Genomic DNA, 22,558 nt, shown 5'->3' with positions numbered 1-22,558 from the left:
ATGTGTGATTGTAAATAAATTTTGTGATGCTTTTTTATGAGTCAACAATCTCTTTGACAAAGGGAATTTTCCCTATGTCCTCTAACATCAAATCAATACAATGGGCAGCACAAGGTGTCCAAAATAAAGTAGGATGCCTGTCCATAAGCATTCTACCAGCAGCAACATAATTTGCAGCATTGTCCGTTATGACTTGGACAACATTTTCTGCACCCACCTCCAAAATAAACACATCCAGCAAATCACATAAAGTTCTTGCATCTTTGATTTGATGAGTTGCATCAACAGATTTGATAAACATAGTCCCCTTGGGACAACTAACCAAGAAGTTTATAAGGGTTCTCCCCTTTTGGTCAGTCCAACCATCTGACATAACAGTGCATCCTGTTTGTGCCCATGATGCCCTAAAATCCTCCAATCTTTGGGTGTAGTCACGCTTTTCATCTTGAAGAAACCGGCCTCTGAAATCATGAAGAGAAGGGATTTTGTACCCCGGGCCAACACTGGCAATAGCATCAACAGTAGGTTGGAAAAATGGATTATTCCTTATAATGCTGAAAGGAATATCACTCCAGAGGAGAAATTTTGTCATCAACCTGTCAGCTTGTTCTTTTTCAGTTCTTTTTAGCATTGAACCAATAGTTGGTTGTGAACCAGGTGTGGTTCGAGGAACAAAATATGATGATGCAGCTACCGGATTGACTGACGCTGCAGTAGAACCAGTGCCACTTGGCCCACTTCCTTCCGCTGACCTTTTTAGTTGCCTTTTGAGTTCTTCTTTGGCCTCTCTAGTGTGCTCTAATTCTCCCAATGCTCTCATGGCTCTTTGGATAATTTCAGCAATTGTATTTAGACAGGGCCCCACATCATGTCCAGGGATTTGTGCAAGGTGGAACTTCAACCTGTACACCCCCCCGAATATCTCCTTTCCACACAACTTGCAATACAAGTTTTGTCTATCATTCGGAGTTTTAGGTTCACCATATTCCCAGAAAGGATCCAATTTCCTTGGCATGTTTGTTTTTGAATTTTGAATTTGCAAACCTATGGAAAAATAAGGATTAGGAAATAGGAATTTAGGATTACATAATACAAATTACAATTTAGCATTTACAAAATTACAAGTTAATTATTTCCAAAATCCCAATTTCCAAACCCAAGTTACCCAACCAAATGCCAAAAAACAATGAAAATTCAAAAAAAATAAACAATGTTTAAAAAAAATGAGAAAATAAAAATAAAAAATTGGTTCTCATAGTCATAACAAATTACCCATCCCAAATCAATGAAAAATTACAAAAAATTCTTGAAAAACAATGTAAAACAAAGTTTTTATAGAAGCAAAACAAAAAAAAATTAATCTACATACCTTTTTTATGGACAAATTGGTGATCTTGTCTTGGATTTCTCCTAAAACCACTTGGATTCGCTCCCAAATTTGACGGAAACCCTTCAGCTCCTCTCCCTCACCTCTTCTTCTCCTCCTCCGCGCGCAGACAGCATAATGAAATAAAAAAATTCGTTTTTTGCCTATTAAAAGCCCGCTGCCCCGACAACCTGCAATTTTTTCCATAAAAATCGCGATTTTTTCAAAAAAACGCAATTTTTTGGTATAAAAATCGCAATTTAAGCGGGAAAGGGAAAAAATCGCGATTTTCCGATAAAATCACGATTTTATCGCGATTTTAACAACACTGCTTTCAATAGCTCAAAATAATGTGAATAGGTGGGATATAGTGCTTTAACATATGTTATGAGAGGAATATCTATTTCAACACCATTGGCTTTTATGTCATGCATAATGGATCTTACTTCTGATGCTAAAGCAAGAGGATCATCATTTTTCAACTCGAGATTGAACAACTTGATCATCAATTGAACTTCAAGTTCAAAGTGTGAGTCATACAATTCTTTCATCTTCTTTAAGGCTTCAAAGGCATTTGAAAATGGAGAAATATGTCGACTCACCTGTTCATTTATTGACACTGCAATCAAGGCATAAGCCTTGCTGTTCTTGTTTCCCCAAATGGAAAGTTACTTGTCTTAAGTAGGTTTTTCAGGTGCATTGTCTCCTTCTCCTCACAAACCCCTTTCCACAACTCATTGAAAATCAAGAGTATGTTTTATCTATCGGGGCCACTCATGATAGTTCTCTTTTCCATAGAGAACTACTCCCACAATGGAGATGAGTTAATGGATCATAAATCTGAATTGTGCCAAAAATACTTGCAAAAAACTGATGTCTTCAAAAAAACTTTAACTAAAATACAAGCTCTCAATATACCTTCATGACATAATGCTCACATACCCTATTACATACCACATGATCTTTATAAAGTAAAGGGGTGCATGAGATGTTGTATGGTCAATATATATTATATATGTACCATAGTGTTCATTACTCCACATAACATATTATAAATAACTCTCACGTATTGTCAGGCCACCATACGATATCACCAACCATATATGCTCAGTCTTCAAATCACACCATTCAATATTATTTTACCACAACCAATGCACAGTTCAAGTACATAAAAAATCAACGCACCATTCAACGTTGGGTATAAACTAAGCACTCACCAGCTCGACTCCCGCAGCAGCTCGACTCAGAGGAAATTCGAACAGCCACCTGGTCGCAGGATTTCAGCTCCAAATTGAATGCTACGTTGACCCTGCCTTGGTTATAAGAGGCTACCCAGAATTAACATGCCAGCCCAGATTTCACATCACCCACTGGTCATAAGAGTTATGCATCAGATTTGGCACGTTGTCCCAGAGGTGCCTCTACAACAGCGTAGGCATACCAGACATACTTTCGTCCCTCAAGTGTGATTCTGGAGTCGTAGTTAAAGGAAGAAGAGGGAACTCGGCCTCAGGATTTCCAACAGACCCACGCACATGTCACTCGGTCAATACGTTTCCCAAAATTTGCATACTCAGCCAATCAGCAACACCACTCTAGTCCGAAAGGGCGTGCGATCATATCCCACTCTCAACACAACATTCACACTAGGAACAGAGAATAATGGCAGTAGGAGTTACAGAGCAGAAAATGCTAAAAAGGAGGGTTGGCTTTGATAGCATGTTAGGCCAGGAATAACTCCATGAATTTGATTGTTGCATTTGCATTAAGATAGAATATGACTATATACAAGGAGAGGGAGACTAATGGGTTTCATCTCACAATGTTTCTTCATCTTCCAACTTTTCTTTTTCTATTTACAATATTTACATAGGATTCCTAATCCCAAAGATTAGGTGTTCAACAATTGTGCACATGTTGATTTACTATTGTTTATAATCCGTTGTGCAAAGTAGTTTGTTGTGGTATTTGGATTGGTAGTGTCAAAGATTCTAAGACACTAACCTAGATACCTGTACCATGGAAAAACAACAATGAGAAGCTCAAATGAGCTCTCATCTATTTATACATGATCTATCAAGTTTAATTTAGCCTAGAAACCCCTCTAAGATGGAAAATGGAGGGCAAAACTAATTATGGTTACAAGCCAACCACATAGCCAATGAAAAACCATAAAGATAAACCCACAAGAGGGTCGAAATGATGACATCATCATTGCATGGGCCTTCTTGAGGCATGCGTTGAGCTCTCCTTGTGCCAAAATGACTCAAGAGGGCTCCATAAATCATATATTAGGGGTTGGCCCCTAGGTTTCCATGCAAATCGTCAAGTGGACCCCAATTTTGTGTTTAGGGCACAAAATGTGTCTCATGGGTCTCCTGGTGATAGAATAGCCTGAATCTGCTCTATCGTTGAGGGCTCGGAGAATGGTGCCATCCATCCCATGTCTCTGGTCCTCAGATCAGCTGCTAAACCACTTGTACACTGCTAAACCGATTGGGGGCATGTTGGTCCAAGTGCATCATCTCATGAATAATATGGGGCAAAGTGCAAATTGTTGTGGTGTTGTAGGTGCCCATGGAATGAAGTAATGATGCTCTGCAAGTATAGGAGTCCCATGGCTCTCAACGCTTCACCCGGAAGGTGTCATATGCTCCTCTAGTGGACTTAAGCCCCAGTTAAGTTGCCCAGCCCATGATGAAACCACCAGCAAGTCACATATAATGTCCAATGCTGCATCCTCACCATCAGGTATAATAATTCATTAGTGCGTCTAAGTGAACCAAGCTTGTCAAACAAGGGCATATTGGGACTTCTTATGGGGCTCCTCTTCCAAACTTGGGGCTTTAATCTCGAAGTTGTGTTACCTTTCTAGGCAGGATTGGTTAATAAACAACCCTATTTCGTGTTACAACCCCTAAGGGGAAAGAAAGGTCCCTGGTACATCGTTCAATTCATAGGTGGCATATGAATGATGGTGAAATGGATGGGGAAGCTGGGGTATCAAGGCTAGAAGCCATGGGTACAAGGATAGCAATGATGAGGGATGTCCACATATTGGGTATATAGATGTAGGAGGCAGTAATCGTGGATACATGAGCTACCCTAGCCTTTGTTTTTTCACCCCTCTTTATTTTCCTTTTGCCTTTTCTTGGTTTTTCTTTTGTATTATTGCTCGGGGCTGCAGGAAATGAGAACATGTTGTGAATGATGTAAAGCAGTTTATTACCCCCCTAAGGTGGTGCGGTTCATCGCCCACCAGGGGATGGGACATGCATGGGTTCCTTAATGATGTGGGGGCATTCATGGGCCCTAGGAACTAGGGTGATGGCCATGATAAGGGGTAGAGCTCATGTTTGGCTTTTGCCCACATCCTATATTTAATGTCCCGACCATTTTTTGCATTTTTATAATACTCTTTTTCTTTTGTTTCTTGCTTGTGGTCATGATATGCTTTTAACCTTTTTGTAGATGCATCAACCTCTAAGGCAACATTTCCACGCCCAAACCAAATATGTGGAGAAAGGGGAGGGGGTTGTGCTAGTGCCTTGGGGACCAAGGAAAATGATGAAATAGGGCTCGTAATGTGTAGAGGGGAGAGAAAAATGTGGAATGGAAAAGCAGGACCATGCTACCAAAATCGAGGTTTCCCAAGTAGTGCCCTTGCTAAAGCCATGGGCCAATAGGGGAGGTCCCACAGGGCTAGGATTGAGGATTAACTCCCCATTTAAATTGAGGGAACAAAACCATGGTCAAAGCCCTTCCTTTTCCGAGTTACCCAATAATCCATGCACAAAATTCCCAATGAAAAACAAGCATAAGCACCCGATTGCATAATGAAAAACAAACTTTTTCGGTTGGATTGCCCACCTTCTAACATATTCTCTCAGCAAATGGGCGAGGAAACATATAACTAATGCAGGGAGCAGAGATAAAGTGGCACATCATATTGGCTATGGGTGGCTCTAAGGGGTTGTTGGCTGTCATCTGAAGAATATGACTAGGAAAGAAGCTCTCCTAGGGGTCCCCACTTTTGGTGGGTAACATTTGGCTTCAACTGGAACATGATCTCTTTGTAGAGCACATGATCCATGTAATTGAATGAGGAGGTCACGAGAACTCCAACAATCTCCTAGGACGTAGACATTTGTCCTGCACACCACAAACAACTATTGGAAGTGTGTGCACTAGGTGTACTTTATCACCTATGTTTTTCATTAAAATAATAAATCAATCTAAAAAGTAAATGTATACTAAGATGCAAGTCTAATGTAGGATGAAAACATGATATGATGTTGTTAGCAATACAAACATAATATGCAATGCACCTACGCTACCATGCATGCTATATTATGGAAGTGCTAGGTGTAGTCATACAACCAATGTAACTAGCATATTAACAGGCAATATAATATCCTTTTTCCTTATAATTAGTAACAAAATAGGATAAGAAAACATCACAATCATCCATGCAAGGCACATATACCAAGTCATAAGTGTGGAGGTGGGAAAATAAGAGGACCACTCTTTGTGAAAAGGAGTCATGGATGCAAAGGAAAAAGGAGAATCATGCCTACACCATTTGGTCATTCCATCAAGTTTGAATATAGAGAAGTGAAAAACCAAACTCAAGCATTCCTTCTCAAAAGTCTTCTTAGTGATGCAACGTTCCATGGTGTTCTTAAGGACATGATGGGAGGGATGAGGAGATGGCTAGCATGGAGGATCACAAAAATTAGGTTGCTCTTTACAATGATCACATTCAATAGCGGGAAGTAACCTAGGTTCATCATCTTCAATGGTTGTGCAACGAGGAATGATGGGAGGGTCCGAGGATGACTTAAACATACCTCCAGGATCATAGGGAAAATAAGGCAAGGCAAGGTCTCTATTACTATCATCATTGGTGTCATAGATAGGGTCCTTATCAAAATGATGGCCAATTATCTCCCATTTCCCTTCTTCAATATGCAAGTAATCACCAATATCATCATCCAAGGGATTAATGGGATCATCATTTTCAAGGTGCTTAATATATACATTGTCACGAATAACGTCCTTGAAAAAGATGGGGCTATCTTGAACTCTACTTTCTAAGGAACCCTTTTCATCAAGATCCTTATCATGATCTTGTGAAATTTCCACAAACTGCAGTAATTGGATATTTGTCTCCTAAATTATGCAATTTATTTGTCTTCTGTAAATTACTTTATGGCAAATATTGATAAATTCACTACTGCAATTCTTCGAAAATAAACTACCCTACGGAAAATAAAAATACTAGAACTGAGAAAATATTGATCACACACAACAATTTTGACAAGGTTGTCTTTGGACAAATGTCCCTAGAAAAAACCCAAAAGGAAAACCAGTACAGTAGATGAGGGTTTTATTATTATCTTAAGCAATTTGAGAAATATTACAATTGCTTTCCTTTCTGGCAAAGCTTCGGCAAAAACTAATCTTCACTAAAAAAATATACTAGAGACTCAATGTCTCCCTCTGAAGCTAGATCTAGCCTCTCCCAGGCAATTTTCACTCCTCCTAGCTATTCGCACTACCTAACTGGAAATGCACATTGTTGCTCTGGAAAATCCGTATAGCCATTGGGAACCCTTCCCTACAAGTCGTTCTACCTCCAACACTTCTCTAGGTCCACTCGCTCCACCTCTAAGTGATAGACTCGACTCTTGCTCACTTAAATGATCCTCTGCCACTCACACTACCAAACTGGCTACTCATGTTAGAATTTAGGAAAGCCAAAAAGATTTTCTTACGTTGATAATTACTTGTGATTTTCTTGTATTCTTTATTAACTTTGTTTATGTTCTTATTTTATCTTCTTCCCATCAAGAAATCATCAAAATAAAACATGAAGATCAACGACACCAAATGTAGGCACACAGCCAAGGTTAAAACCCCTTTCTAGGGGAAACCCAGTCAAACTCTTACACTAATCAAATTGAGATAGAACAAAACCTTAGACCTGACCAAAAGACCTTCCTCCTCCACCAAGTCATCCTTCCAAGATGATTCAGTAAACATCAATAGTTTTTTCTTGTCCAGCAACTTCAGCCTAGCAACAATCCAGAATTTCGGCCCTACTGCAGCCCAGCAACTTTGACCTCCCCAGCAGCTTCATAATTTCACACAAGTGTGAGAGTAGAGAGAGAGAATTTGACTTCTTTTGGCTTGACAAAGACTTCCTTCTCCTTTGGTAGGGTTTTCTTCCACTTCCTTGAACTTTGCACCCTTTTTCTCCCTCTAGCTACTGTAAGTCGAACGTGTTGATGTTGTGCTCCAAATGAGTCAAGTTGTTGCCCTTTTATAGTGGATTTTACCTCCCTAATTAGGTCAACTTGTCCAGGTTGAGGCCAAATTGGTGGAGGCCTAAATGACCTATTTTACATAAAAATAGATTTGTTTCTTGATTGATAATGCCCAAGAAAGGTTTGTTATAGTATGGCATGACAAAGGACACTTGACATAAACCCTAGAAGCCTACAATGGAGGCTTTGACCTAAAAACATTGACCCAAGCATGAAACCCATGATTTAATAAGTCAATTTATTCTCTAATAAAATTCATTTTTCTTTCTTTTGGCAAATACATTACATCATGACTCAAATACAATTATGAAGAACGACACTAGTTACATTTTTCAACACTCCCTCTTAACTAGGGAGGTATTCATTATTACATATATACAAAGGTACATGAAAGATCTCAAAATTATATGCTATATGAAGAGTCACAACACACGCAGTGCTACAGATTAGATAACTGACCAAGGTACTATAATCGGGTGGGATTAAGGTGCACTCAAGCTTTAGCCACTCTAGGTACCATCAATATTTTAAGCTCTAACACCAACCCAGGGATCTAGGTGCGCATCCAAGGTCAGAGCTCCATGACCAACGCCATCCTCCCTACTTCGAGATCTAGACATCAACACATAGGTCGGCCAGATGTCCTCCTCAGCATCTTGTTGTGTTAAAATTGGAAACTAGGGCCAAATTCCACTTTGGATAGCTCTGTCGATGGAGATAGTCATTCCATTGAATTCCTCTTTTCAAGAGGACCAAAATCGATATAAAGATCGTCTCATTTGGATAAGCGGAAGTGTGATTTTGAATTTTGAATTTCTCATAAGCAATTTTCAAGGTCGACTTCCTCTATATGTCAGCTCACCAAGCCCAACCGTCACATCCCTTCAACCCCAACAAATTGTCTATATTGAGGTGTCGTCTCCATCATTTCACACACATGTCTCTCTCTGAAATGGCTGCAGGCAGAAAGGTAGCTTCAGTGAAGGAGGGGATTGTTTAGGCTGCATGATGAGATGGGTTCCACAGGTTAGAGGCTGAGTCAGCAAATCAGAATGTTTGGGCTTAGTTAAGTTCTGTTCTGGGCTTTCTTATCTCATGACACTGATCTGATTCATCTTGGAGGATCACTGCAGACATTAGGAGGGTTTTTGTGCGGTGTCAAACCCTCTTCTTGATAGGCCGCATAGGAGCCTACTTCATGTTAGCCGCAGGCTGTTCCAGAGATGAAAGGTAGAACATAACCTCATAACCGCACCTACAGCAAGAAGTGAAGTATTTCTCATGTGTTTTGCTATGAGTTACGGCTGATGTATTCCCTAACCCGAACTGTAATAATGCCTTGATTCCAACTGAGTTAGGAGTTTTATCCTCTGTTCAGGTTCCTTTTAGACATTAATTTTGCAGCTACTTTCACCATTGTTGATCTCTGGTTAGGACTGAAGAATGAAGTGCAGACTTGTCTAGGTTATCTCCTTTGAATTTGGACAGTGGTATTGGCAAGTCAATCTTGACTCTTTATTGTACTCTCTCTCTCTCTGCTGGACATTTGATTATAATAATAAGAAGATTTGATCAAGGGTTTTCCCCATCATGGGGTTTTTCCCTGGCTTGATCCATATTCATGTGTCCTCTTGTCTTGTCTTATCCTCTGCATTATTTTTGTACGTTCTTTTCTCAGTTACAGTCATCATGATTATAATTGATGTGAGTGCTATGGATTAATAATTGGGCTATATAAAAATTGAAGCGATTGTCCTAAGCTAAGAACATGTTAATCTGAATTTAACATGGTATTAGAGCTAGGCTGAGGACAAGTCCAAGAAAGAGGGAAAGCAATCTGTAGAAATGTTGTGTTTCAAAGAAAAGTCAAGTGCTTACAGTTCTAAGTGCTTCTGCAAACCTAATCAAAGTGACCAGACCATAGTTCTGTGGATAAAGAGTGAAATCCCTTTTGATCATACACGACCCTGTTTCAAATATCATGATTAGAAGAGCGCGGTTCTAGGCACATAATATGAGGTATAAGACTACCAAATCCACTAATCTACCTCAGAATTCGATGTACTAGAATGGATAATCAAACTCTTGACAAAGTCATGAAAGGGTCCCATCATTTAAGGAGTTTTTCAAGCAATCTGAATTTTGTACCACCCATGGGATCCAAGCACCGTATACATCTGTGAGTGACCGAACTTATGATCTCATAGGAGTAGCCCTTCTGATAAAGAATTCAAATTGATTTAAAGCCCTTCTAAGGCCTTGTTGGGTGCCTCATAATGAAGTTACAAAAGGAGCCGAGACCCCCCTCAATCTCATGGCATTAGTATATTTCACAGGCTTGACTTAATGCCTATGCATCCAAGAAAAGAAACTGAGATTCCTACTTCAGGTATATCCTTGACCGAGTCAATCAAAGGTACAAAAGCAGTCATTCAGAAAGCAGCTTGGCACTATTCCCTATATGAAGGGATTCTTGACTGAAGATTGAGCTCTGGGAGCTCCTCGGGGCTTGGGGTACTTATTGAGCTATGAGCGACCACAGAGTGAGTGGTTCACCTTCCCCTACAATTGCAGACACATGTGTGTAGGGTGAGTGGTTCACCTTCCCCTATTGTTGATGACATGCATAAGATGAGTGGTTCACCTTCTCCTATGGCATATGAGGAGGATGAGTGGTTCATCTTCTCCTGCGGATACCCCAATGAGAGATCCATATAGACATTTGTTGACATGTCGGTGGGACGTGGTTCATCCTTTCCCCACATGTAGGATGCTTATTCCCTACGATCTATGGTTGACATGTCGGTGGGATGTGGTTCATCCTTTCCCCACGTGTAGGATCCTTCCTACTATTGTTGGTTTGCATGCGTGTAGGACGTGGTTCATCCTTTACCTAATCTCGGTGATTTGCATGCATGTAGGAAGTAGTTTATCCTTTCCCTACGATGATCGTGATATGTGACTGTAGGAGGTGGTTCGTCATTTCCCTACATGTGATTATGACATGTGTTTGTAACTTTGTAGGATGTGGTTCGTCCTTTCCCTACATGTGATTATGACATGTGTTTGTAAGATGTGGTTCGTCCTTTCCCTACATATGATTATGACATGTGTTTGTAGGATGTGATTCATCCTTTCCCTACGTGTGATTATGACATATTTTTGTAGGATGTGGTTTCCCCTTTCCCTATGAGTGGTTGTGACCATGATGTGATATATTCTTTCCCTGTTGATGTTCTTGCATCATTCTACCCATGAAGTTTGGGACACATGGGAAGTACCTCTCATCTGGCCAATGAGTGGGGAAGAGTGGTTTGGGACCATAGCACTGCTGATGAACGCATCTTGTACTGTCGTACTCCCAATGTCTAGGATGCATGGTCTTCTTCAACTTGATCACTTGGCATCAAGTCTGATTGGAGTTTACTCTTTGGTTATGTGGACTAACTTTTGTTAGTGGAGAGTGTTGATTTGAGGTAGCATCGGATGTGCTCTAGCCACGAAATTTGGTGGAGGGGTTGGGGCACATGAGATCTCCAATACCCAAAAAGGGTTTGGGCAAATTCTAAACAGTTCATGAGATATTAAAATAATTAATATTTTTAATGAAGAACCTAAGTCTAAACTTAGGGAAATTAAAATATTAATGTGAATTAATATGAAACTGTGTTAGAATGGTCCAAAAAACATGGATCAAGCCAGATCTAATCTTAGCCATTGATTAGGGACTTAATCTCGGTCGTTCATATGTCAACAAGAAAAGTATAAGAGGAGGCTTGAGGGTCACTTGGAGAGTACACCAAAGTTATCAGTCATTCTATTCTCTAGAGCGGGGTTTGCTAAGAGAGATAGAATCAGTGATCGGAGTTGTAGCTAAGGGGCATTGAGTACAGAGAGACAGAGAGGCAAAGATAGTGTCGGGAGAGCAGCGCAAGAGCCAGAGAGAGTGACGCAATAGCAACCAGGGCTCACGCAGGGCCACGCAGAAGTAGACATGAGTTGCGCAAAGCTTCAAAGAGGCCAGCGTTGCTGATGCAGAGGGCCAGAACGCTGATGCAGGGCCTCCTAAGGCTGACGCAGACCCATTCGGGGTGACGCACGGCCAGCGCTGGACAAAGATTGGTTAACGCAATCTAGAAAGGCATACGGTGGGGTTTCTGGGGCAAATTGGAGCTGAGGAGCTGCCGGAAGGATTATCCGGGGTTTCAGCTAGGAAATTTGTCTCAAACTGAGAGGTATTACTACCAAGGAAATTCTCTGTTGGGTAGGCCAGATTTGGCACCCAGATTGTACTCTGATATTGCTTAATAAGAAAACCCTCAAATAGTTGCGTCGGTTTTCCACATTGAGTTTTTCCAGGGACATTGGTCCAAAAATAACGGTGTCATTTAGTGTGATTGTTTCTGTTTCCTTCAGTTGTTGATCTGTAATATGTTGAGCATGCACTAGTGTTTATTTTCAGTATTTACACTATAAATAACTTGTTAAGTGACAGAACAAGTAGGTAGGAATAAATCAGATAAAGTGCATGGAGGGTTTCTAACTAGTAGACTTAGAAACTTCAACAGAGAGTGACAAGGTCTTGTGACTCACTCTCGATCGATTCTTCTTTATTATTCATATCATTATTCAGCAGAGCAGAGTAGATGAGATACACGGATAGTTTGTGACCACAGGATGGCATGTTGATCGATGATGGATTGAAAGGTGGAATTCTCCCTAGTTGAGAGGGAGTGTTAAAATTGGCAACCAGGGCCAAATTTCACTTTGAACAACTCAATTGATGGAGATAATCATTACATTGAATTCGTCTTTTCAAGAGGACCAAAACTCATATAAAGATCGTCTCATTTGGATAAGCGGAAGTGTGATTTTGATTTTTTATTTCTCATAAGCAATTTTCAAGGGCGGCCTCCTCTATATGTCGGCTCACCAAGCCCAACCATCACATCCCTTCAACCCCAATGAATTGTATATATTGAGGTGTCGTCTCCATCATTTCACACACACATCTCTCTCTGAAATGGCCACAGGCAAAAAGGTAGCTTCAGCGAAGGAGGAGGGGACTGTTTGGTCTTGTTTGGGCTGCATGATGAGATGGGTTCCACAAGTTGGAAGCCGAGTCAGCAAATCGGAATGTTTGGGCTTAGTTAAGTTCTGTTTTGGGCTTTCTTAACTCATGACACTGATCCGAGTCATCTTGGAGGACCACCGCAAACATTAGGAGGGTTTTTGTGTGGTGTAAAACCCTCTCCTTGATAGGTCGCATAGGAGCCTACTTCATGCTAGCTGCAGCCTGTTCCAGAGATGAAAAGTAGAACATAACCTCATAACCGCACCTACAACAAGAAGAAGTGAAGTATTTCTCATGTGTTTGCTGCTATGAGTTAGGGTTGATGTATGCCTTAACCCAAACTGTAATAATGCCTTGATTCCAACTGAGTTGGGAGTTTTATCTTCTATTCAGAAGGTTGCACTCATTGATATAGGTTCCGATTCATTTTTGACGTTAATTTTGTAGCTAATTTGACATTTTTGATCTCTGGTTAGGATTGACGAATGAAGTGCAGACTTGTCTAGGTTATCTCCTTTGAATTTGGACAGTGGTATTGGCAAGTCAATCTTGACTCTTTATTCTACTCTCTCTCTCTCCCTCCCTCTCTCTCTGTTGGACATTTGATTATAACAATAAGAAGATTTGATCAAGGGTTTTTCCCTGGCTTGAGCCATATTAGTGTGTCCTCTTGTCTTGGCTTATCCTCTGAATTATTTTTCTATGTTCTTTTCTCAGTTACAATCATCACGCTTATAATTGATGTGATTACTATGGATTAATAATTGGGCTATATAAAAATTGATGTCACTATCCTATGCTAAGAACATGTTAATCTCAATTTAACATGTTGCCACACGATGCTTCATCTCTCCTTATCAACTAAATCAAATATATATCCACTACTCTAGGCATGCTTCAAATGTTCAATATTTTTACGGAGAGATCATGCACAATCACAACCCCAATTAGTAATAAACCTTCATGTATATATACAAGTAAACAAAAACCTTCGAGGTCCTCAATCATCAAGTTATCCAAATATAACTTGTCGAAAGCTTTCTTCTTCTTTCACTTCTTCATTAGCACCAAATACAGCCTCAGTACTTCTCAAATCTTTTGTTTGCAAATCCATCTGTAGTACTTTCATTCATTCTTTGGTTTCATTCTTTCTTCAAGGTATTTACTTATGACTGTCATAATATGCCTTCCCTCTTAACTGGGGAGATGTATCGTATCCAAGCTCCCTCTCAACTTAGGGAGAACACAACCATCGGATATACTTCATTCTTTCTCATGTCATCAAGGTCATCTTGATCATCATCATTCTTATAGCTTCCTTCGTCATGCTCATCATTATTATCATCTTTAATTACGAACATCTTCAACATCTTGAAGATTATGTACATGCAAAATTTTAATAGCAAGTACAACCAAATACAAATAGATAGAAGCATGAAGTCAATTGAAATCATTTCATTGCAATGTAAGCATCAAAACATTCAAGCCTTAGACATCAAATACCTAAACTTAGTTAGGTTCATAATTAACAATGGTCACATCTTTTATATTCTAGATTTCAACAACTTGCTAAGGTTTTGTCACAAATCCTATACTCCATCATTAAGACTTAAAGCAACTTAATCAAGATATCAATCCAATAATAGCACTATACATCTAAGGTCTCAACAATATGCTCTTAGATATACATGTCAAATTCTACTAGGGTTTGTTGCAAACCCTAGAATCTATCATCAAAACTAAATCATATTAATGACCGAAAAACAACATACTACTAGAGTTTCATTATCACAACCTAGAATATCAATCTCTACTACATATTTGTTATATATACCCTATATTTCATCAACTATCAAGATAACATACTTGCATATACATATCTAGGTTTTCATTGATATCTAGGGTCTCATATCAATATCCATACCTACTAGGTAAACCCAAGACACAAACATCAATACTCGAAGATAGAAATATAACAATTTTAATCTAACTAGGGTTTCGATCATACAGACAAATATACACCTAGGGTTTCTTCCCTAGGATCTTACTATAACTATTTCAAGGGTTTTGTTCATAAACCCTAATTCACCAAACACTGAAAATCTAGGGTTTCATTATATAACCTAGACATTAACAGCAAACCCTAAAAAATTGGGGTATTATCACGACATTACCAAAACCCTAAACTTCAAAAGAATAGGATTTCATTATATGTTCTACACAAACCCTAAGAAGGCTAGGGTTTCATAATCAACTTTGACATACCCTTCGCATCAAGAGGCTATGGCTTTACAGAGAACCCTAAAGGTTAGGGTTTCACAGGAATGATCAAATGGCAAGAGATAATATAACGAGGGTAGATTCAATGTAATGATTAATCACCCTAACAAGAATCTTTAAGATTCAAAACCCCTTAGTTTTTCTTTAACAAACCTTGTAGTAGAAATATTCTTGAAAGGCTTCCTTTGCAACAGAGCTTCTTTCATGACTCAAGTTTATACTTTGAAGTTTCCTCCATACCCTTTATGTATGCTACAAGTTTTCCTACCAAGGAAAATATAAAATGGTTATGAGTATATAATAATAATAAATCTCGAAGTGAGGAGGACACCAAGCATGAAAGATAAAAATAGAGAACAATATACTTATCTTTTGGTAAAATGGTGAAGGCTCCCTCTTAATCCAGTCTTTCTGAGGGATACCTACAACTTATCAAAACAACTTAAAATATTCTAACAAGATATATTGAATCTATGAACTATGAAAATCAAAACATAAAAGAAAACATTGCAAAACTTAAAGTAGGATATGCAAGGGATAGTATCCCTAAGAGTCTCTAGCAAATAAGTCTTTGACTTCGGATTCTTTTGTCTTGTTCTTCTTTGGTGGAGCTTCATCAGCAACATTCGCATGTTCTCTTTCTCTCTTCTTATTCCTTGGATTTTCAAGACAATGACTTTTGTAATGACCCATCTTATGACAATTGTAGCATTCAATCTTGGATAGGTCAAATTTCTTCTTAGGTCCTTTAAACTTCTTGAATACGCCTTTCTTCTTATGTTGAGCAGTGTAGGCATTTGAAATGTTGTCTTCTTCATCCTCCTTGTTATTTACTAATGAGATGTGGGCTTCTTCTTGACTGCATGCATTCCACATTTGTTCAAAGGTAGGTGTGTCTTTCCAACTGCTAATTCCTTATGCAAATGAGCTCCATGATTTTGGTAGACCTAGTAGTGCAGCAATCACAAGTTCTTTCTCTGGTACAACTTCATCAATCACTTGGAGTTCATCTCTTATTCTAGATATCCTTACAAAATATGATGACACAATATCATATTTTGTCATCTTTATTGTCCTTAGTTCATTCTTGAGGCTAGCTATCTGACCAATGTTCTTGATGGTAAATAACTTGGAAAGGGCTTCATACATTTCTTGAGCAGAATCTATATTGGATATGTATGGGATTAGATTGTCCTTTTGTTAAGTTTAGATAACAATAGTATGTTCGATGCTTGCAACAATTACTTCAATATAATTTAGCACCCTAATGACAATTTCCAAATAATTTTCCAATAGCAATCACATAAACCATGAATCACATTCACAGTAACTATAGATAGAACATAAACAATAAATGCAGAAGACAAGTCAAGACAAGAGAACACCAGCATTTGGCGAATGCCAAGAGAAAACACCAAGATGTGGAAAACCCTTTCATCAATTCTTCTTATTATTATATCAAATGTTCAGCAGAGAGAGAGTAAATAATACAAATTCAAAGTCAAAATTGACTTGCCCAATCACTCTCCAAAACAGCCCTGTCAAATCTGCAATTCTGCCCTCAGTTAACAACAGTGAAATCAGCCCTAACCAAAAAGTCAACAACAATCAAAGTCATGTCAAAATTCCCCAAAACAGCTCGGTCAAAGGAGAGAGGAACTCAGCCTCTATTTTTGGTCAAAGTCATCCCAAAACGGTGAACAAATCTGCATTCAAATTCGGTCAACCTAAAGTCAACCCTACAGTGAAACAAGCCTGCAGTCAACAAATGTCAAAGTGCCTAGATCACCTCGGCTCTTGTCCCAATAAATGAGGCGTGCTAAGACAAAGATTCTCTCAGAAAATCGAATTCAAAAGCTACCCAGAAATTCAAATTCAACGTTGGTCAAACCCTAGTCAAACTATAGAAAAACTTCAGATTTTCATCCCTATAATTTTTGTCCTCCCTTCTGCCACACGTGTGAGAAAAATCAATTGCCCAATAGTTGTACGAACCAATTAGATGAGGAGAGAGAAGGATGTGTGAGTTGATGAGGTGCCAAATGAGATTTGAGGTCATCCTTATTTATATAGGTCGTTGAGGGTCAAAACACATGTCGCTTGGGCTTCATGAGCCTACTTGATGATGTGGTTGACCTTGACAATTTACACGTGTGGGGTTGACCTCAAAAACATATTTTTCTTTGTCCAAAATTAGTGATCTTTAGGTCGATTATGGTCCTCTCGAAAAAAAGAATTTCAATGCAATAATTATCTCCATCAAATGAGCGATCCAAAGTGGAATTTGGCCCAAGTTGCCAATTTTAACACTCCCTCTCAACTAGGGAGAATTCCAAATGTCAATATCTGACCATCGATCATCATGCCATCCTGTCATCATGTACCATCTCTGCATCTCGTCTCAACTCTGTTGAACACTAATATAGATAATGAAGAAGAATTGATCGAGAGTGAGTCACAAGACCTTGCCACTCTCCACTGACAAAAGTCAGTCCACATAACCAAGGGTAGAACCCCAATCGGACTTGATCCCAGATCAAGTTGTTGAACACCATGCATCCTAGACATAGGGAGTACGGCAATACACGATGCATCCATCTGTAGTGTTATGGTCCCTATCCACTTTTCCTAACTCATTGGTCAGATGAGAGGTACTTCCCATGAGTCCCGGACTACATGGGTAGGACGTATGTTGGGGCATCTACAGGAGAAGGTGAACCATTCATCCTACTCATATGCCATAGGCGAAGGTGAACCACCCATCCTCCTCATATGCCATAGGAGAAGGTAAACGACTCATCCTATGCATATATCTTCAGTTATAGGGGAAGGTGAACCACTCACCCTATGCTCTCATATATCATCATAGGGTATCACAAGGGAATGTGAACCACTCATCCTATGCATATATCTTCAACTATAGGGGAAGGTGAACCACTCACCCTATGCAGATCAAGGATAACCAATCTCTCCCAATCAAACTGATTGGTAACCAACATGCTATCAAGACCTTCGAGAGATTCACCTGTACAAACACAATCCCAATCAATAATATACTTTCATATGTACATAATCAAATACACCTCCAGGGTCTTCCAGATGTGAAAATTTATGAATCTAACAAATCAGAAATCCTACTGCAGTAAACTGATTTGCATTACCTACTTGTGTTCTTCATTTTAACAAGTTATTTTCAGAATTATTCAGAAAATATTAGTGCAAATACACTGCAACCTACACCAATATATAGATCAAGTATTGAAAAATAAATGAGACAACCACACAAACGACACACTTATTTTTGGACTAAACATCCCCGTAAAAACCCAATGTGGGAAAATCATTGCAGCAGATATGAAGGTTTTATTATTATGCAGATTTTTGAACACAGCTAGGGTGCCAAATCTGGCTCACCCAACAGAGAATAAACCCGGCAGAAGTACCTCTATCCGAGATAGATATTTTGGCAGATCCAGCAATTGGATGAACAAACCCCACAGTTGACTGCGTTGTCCCCAACGTTGTGCAACGATGACTGCTCCCAGGTCTGCACTGGGACTGTGTCACCTCCTCTATGAGCTATGTCACCCTCCCAATGAGCCTACCCGGCTCAAAAATCGATCTGCTGAATTGATGCCCAATCTGTCCCACAGAAACCCCAGCGTTGCCTCTGTGACTGCGTTAGCCCTCCAGCCTCTACGTCACCCTCCTGGAGCTGCGCTATCTCTCCCTAGTGTTGTACTACCTCTCTGTTATGTATTCTCAGCCTTGGGCAAAAGTCCCACTGCCGAACTACCCCTCTCTGCACTAGAAGCTCACTCTGAAATTCTCAGCAAACCACGCCCCAAATCTAGCTCAAGTGTTGCTCTCCCTATGCGTGTTCTCAACTGACCCCAACCCTTCCTTTATACTTTTCCTGTTGAGAAATCAATAGTCGTGATCTAATCTCTAATCAACGGCTAAGATTAAATTAGACTTACTTGATCCTCGTCACTTAGAAGCTTCTCACCCATATTTACATTAATTCACTTTAATTATTTTAATTTCCTAAGTTTTAACATAGGCACCATTAAAAATAATTAATCACTTGAATAACATTCACTCCGAGTGGAATTTCTCCAAACGATTTCTAGGTCTTGGAGATCTCATGTGTTCTAGCCCCTCCACAAAATTTCAAAGCTAAAGCACATCCGATGCTACCCAAAAATCAACAGTCCCTCTTAGCGAGGAATGTGCTCTAGCAATACTTCACAGCATAAGTATCACACTGATCCACGGCATCAATCCTCTACGCTACTGATGCTTGACCTGCTACCCTTCATCCACTACCTATTGCAATTTGTACTGCTGCCCATGACGTTGCCACTTTCACTATTGTATATGTACTGCAACTCCCACTCAATATGCTGCATCATGCTGCCTATAGCACTGCCACTGCTAACTGTTGCACTGCAACTCAGTTGCTAAGAAGTAAGCAACTGAAAATCCACCCAAAAGCTGACATGTTGGTCAGTCTGGATGCCCCTTAACATTGAAGCTACCTCTGCTGCTAATTTGTGTTGACCCTCTGATGCTACTGCGCTGCTGTTGTATCTGCTTTGTGCCTTTCACACTACTGCAACACTCCACGACGTTGCTTTAGACTTTGGTGCTCTAGCTCTGCCACTGTTGCTCCATCATCCCTCGCACCAACTGACTCCCGTCATTCTGCTACTGTCATTAAGGGATCTTGTAGCCGTATGTGATCCAAGAGTTTAGGCACCTCAAGGATCTTGCCCCTTACTTCACTATAGCTCCAACTACAATTCTATATCGTCCAACTTCTTTTCTAGAGGTGCATGAGCACTCATGGCACAATCATCATCGTCCTCTCTGTCAGCTTGTGCTAGAGCAGCCTTTGAGTCAGACTTCTCTTCTTTGCCCTTCTTCTTCTGAGGACACTGCGTGGCGAAATGACCCATTTCTCCACATCCAAAGCATCTGACTTTAGATATGTCCTTCTTTCATTTATGTTGCCCTTGTTGTCTCGCTGATGCGAGAGTCGCATCCTCCTCTTCCTCCTTGATTCTGATCCCTTTGTTGCTACTTCCCGCCTTGGTCCATCGTCTAATCTCTTCCTGTCAAAGAGCTACCCACATCTCCTCCCAACTAGGAAGAGAAGCCCTGCCCAAGATGCTTTGGACAAAGGTTTCCCAGTCTTCAGTGATTGCATTCAGTGCAGTCCTGACCATAAATTCTGCATCTGGTGTAGCCCTTACGAAAGTTAGCTGGTCACGGATCCTTTGCAACCTGAGAAGGAAGGGATCGATTTCTTCTCCCTTATGCATCTGAAACAATCTCAGCTATCTCTCAAGCAACATCTTCCGCTGAACGAAAGTTCCCTCATACAATGTGGTCAAGGTCTCCCACATTTCCCTTGTTGTGTCCTTCTCAACAATATGTGGGATCACATGATCCTTGACCCCATCGAAGATCATGCACTTTGCTTTTGCCTGAGCCTCCTCGTAATTTTTGAGAGGATCAGCATTAACCGAAACAACAACCGTCTTCAAAGCGTAATCCTTGATGCGATGTTTATCAAAAACTACCAAGATCTTGGCCTTCCAGATGACGAAGTTGGATGCTCCATCCAACCCATCCTCATCCCTCAGTGTGTTAATGGCCATCTCTGCTCAAATGAATGTCGAATTGATTCTCTTCTCCCTCTTTCGTTGTTGCCCCAGCAAAACATGGATCTGGATTTCTTTGGTGCTAGAAATCCTCTAAGGAACAAGCTCCCTCTGAATTTTGATTTCCTTCACGGGGCCAACCATTGTCAAACCACCCCTTTGATCTCTCTTTCTTGTTGCTCAGCACTAGATCTAGATTTCTTGACAAGAAATCTTCTGAGGAACTAATTCCCTCTACTTTGCTTCTGCCCCACAAGGTACTGTTCTGCACCAACAGAATCAACACCCCACCAGCAACTCCAGATAAAATCTGTGTTGCACCCCTAGCCATAGCAACTGGAAAACCGAGACTCAACAGTCTCTGCATTGGCCCAGTAACCATTGCACTGCCCTCTGCAACAACAACGTCACCCAATCAAGCTGACGCAGGCTCTGCGTGAGCCTTCCTTAGTGACTGCGTCACATATCCTCTGTTTCTTGGCCTGAAACTGTGCTGTCCCTCGGGACAACTGTCTTCACGCAAAGATTTTTCCTCTGTCTTTTCGTTGATGGCTTCAGTCCTCCTTGATCTGCAATCCCTCTGATACCATTGGAAAGTTTCTGAATCTAACAAATCAGAAATCCTACTGCAGTAAACCGATTTGCATTACCTACTTGTGTTCATCATTTTAACAAATTATTTTCAAAATTATTCAGAAAATATTAATGCAAATACACTGCAGCCTACCCCAATATACAGATCAAGTACTGAAAAATAAATGAGACAACCACACAAGGAACACTTATTTTTGAACTAACCTCCCCAGAAAAACCCAATGTGGGAAAATCGATGCAACAGACATAAGGGTTTTATGATTATGCAGATTTATGAACACAACTAGGGTGCAAAATTGTTAGGTCCCTATAATACTAGTGATTCCCCCATTACTATTGTCATTGTAGCCCTTATTGTTATTATTGTGCCCCTATTGTCCCCATATTGTTATTATTGTGCCCCATAGAAGCCCACTATTGTTATTGTTGTGCCCTTATATTATTATTGTTATGTCAACTTTGATTATATTGTGACCCCTTAAACTCCTATATATAGAAAGGAGGTTTTCTCATTTGTATCATCCAAGAATTTTTCATTTGTGTAATGTAAAGGAGCTTGCCCCCTCAAAGAGATTGATTCTGAAGTCATTGGTCTATATTTTCTTCTATTTTGTGAGTTGGTTACATAACATTTGATATCAAAGCTTTGGATTCTAGGGTTTCGCTGCTCCAAACAGATCATCGTGGCATTTTGGCTATAACTTTTTTTCTAAGACATGTCAGATGTTGAAATTAAAACCCGTTTGAGCCAAAATCTCAATGAACCTTGGGTCCGAATTTTAGATCTTTTCTCTTTTTAGGAGATAGGATCCAAGGAAGTTAAGGTGTTTGCAGGCTTTCGAATTATATCTTAAACAAGTGACCTGGAGAAAATTGTCATAACTTTCTCTCTGAGCATCATATTGAAATTTCATAAAAAGTCACAGAAAGAAGACATCCCGCAATTTTCAGTGTATCAGTTGCAGGTCCTAAGGTCGAAACAGTGACACGTGGCACTTCGTACAAATTCGCTCTACTCAATCAGTCTATAATCAGGGCATCGTGGGAGATTCGGCATAACTCTTCCTTGGAGAATCCAATCTTGATCAGACTTGCGGGGTTGGAAAGAGGACTCAGAGTGCTACTGCAAGACGCAATTTCAGACTTTGGAGATCCGAAATTACAGAGATACAACAGATTCAATATCGAGCTCCTACAAATTGAAAAAAAGTGTGTAGTTTTTTTTTTTTTTTACATGAGTTTGGTG

At 39.9% G+C, this 22,558-nt stretch overlaps 1 protein-coding gene across 1 annotated transcript in view; it reads right to left on the bottom strand.

Annotated features, from left to right (window-relative positions):
* LOC149195063 (structural maintenance of chromosomes protein 2-like) overlaps positions 1–22,558 on the bottom strand; it is a 254,764-nt gene that overhangs the window by 189,287 nt on the left and 42,919 nt on the right. The window lies entirely within an intron of this gene.

The sequence above is a fragment of the Pinus tabuliformis genome, chromosome 2_2, assembly GCF_031772625.1.
Source record: "Pinus tabuliformis cultivar Carrire ecotype Pingquan chromosome 2_2, CPIR1, whole genome shotgun sequence".
NCBI classification, from domain to species: Eukaryota; Viridiplantae; Streptophyta; class Pinopsida; order Pinales; family Pinaceae; genus Pinus; species Pinus tabuliformis.
Note: the sequence above shows the minus strand (reverse complement) of the source record. Positions and strands in the feature narration are given on the sequence as shown.